Source organism: Beta vulgaris, chromosome 5, assembly GCF_026745355.1.
Source record: "Beta vulgaris subsp. vulgaris cultivar EL10 chromosome 5, EL10.2, whole genome shotgun sequence".
NCBI classification, from domain to species: Eukaryota; Viridiplantae; Streptophyta; class Magnoliopsida; order Caryophyllales; family Amaranthaceae; genus Beta; species Beta vulgaris.
The window spans coordinates 29,894,431-29,895,780 of NC_079206.1; the positions used below are offsets into that span (position 1 = coordinate 29,894,431).

At 41.9% G+C, this 1,350-nt stretch overlaps 1 non-coding gene across 1 annotated transcript; it reads right to left on the reverse strand.

Annotated features, from left to right (window-relative positions):
• Window positions 1-899: 899 nt before the first annotated feature.
• Window positions 900-1,006, reverse strand: LOC125498021 (small nucleolar RNA R71). The gene has a single exon (XR_007274792.2). It is a non-coding gene; the product is annotated as a small nucleolar RNA R71 (small nucleolar RNA).
• Window positions 1,007-1,350: the final 344 nt, after the last annotated feature.

Here is a 1,350-nt window from a genome sequence, read left to right on the forward strand (position 1 = left end):
CATGATTCTAGTACTTTATTGATATATTTACACCTTCTTATTTAATTCTGTTACCTGTTTAGCTTGTAACACAACCATTCATCTGATTTTGTTAGTATAATATTAGAGTTCAGATACAATAGTATAACTTCTCCCTGTGGATTCGATCCTGACTTCCCTGACTACTAGTTAGTGGACCTTAGGTTATTTTTATTAGGTGATACGACTTTAGCCTGTCAAATTTTGGCGCCGTTGCCGGGGAGACGGTTTATTTTATTTTGTCTGAATTATAGTATTAAACTAACCTCTACTCTGAAGAACACCTGTTCTTTGGAGCATCTCAGTTTGTTTTAGTGTTTTTGGTGTATGAGCAGGAAATTGAAATCTCCAAATCGCATCCCGTTCGATCCAGAGATTGAAAAGACCGCTCGTAGACTCAGAAAGAAAACTAACGCTAAGCTGTCTGCAGGGACACCCTCCCAAAAGACACCATCTCCACCATCTTCCCCACACCAAGAAACCCCACCTCACCTATTACTGTCAACATGGGTGAGAATGTTACTCGAACCTTCAGAGACTATGCGCAACCATCTCCTGATAACGTGCCTACTGGGGTACGGATGCCCACTATTGCTGCTACAAATTTTGAGATCAAGTCTCATGTTTTGAATATGGTTCAGAACAATCAGTTCGCTGGGTTACCATCTGAAGACCCAAATCAGCATCTGCAGAGATTTTTACAGTGTTGTGCTACTCAGAAGCAAGCTGGTGTTACTCCTGATGAGATGAACTCCTTCTATTTGTTTTCTCTGCGCGATAAAGCTTTGTTCTGGTATAACAAGCTGCCTTCCACCATCACCACCTGGCCAGAACTTTCCAAGATTTTCCTCATCAAGTGGTACCCTTACCAGAAAACTGCAGATATGAGACATGCCATAGTTACTTTCACCCAAGATCCTGGTGAATCTCTATATGAAGCTTGGGAGCGGTTCAAGGATCTGCAGCGTCTATGTCCTCATCATGGGTTGGACCAGTGGTACTTGTGTCAGATTTTCTACACTAGAGTTGATGCAGATCACGACGGGTAATTGATGGAGCATCTGGTGGGTTCTTCATGGATAAAGCAATTGAGGAAGGGTATGAACTTTTGGAGAAGCTAGCATCTAATCAAGCCTCTACCATTCGTTCCTCTTTGAAAAAGGGTGGTAAACATGATGTTGAAGCCATTTCTCTACTGTCTGGGCAACTAGCTACTCTAACTCAGAAAATTGACTCCCTGAAGTTAGGTAATGATTCCTCCCATAGAGTGTTAATGCGATGGCTAGTGCTTCTAACTATAATGTGCATGTATGTGATGCTTGTGGAATATCT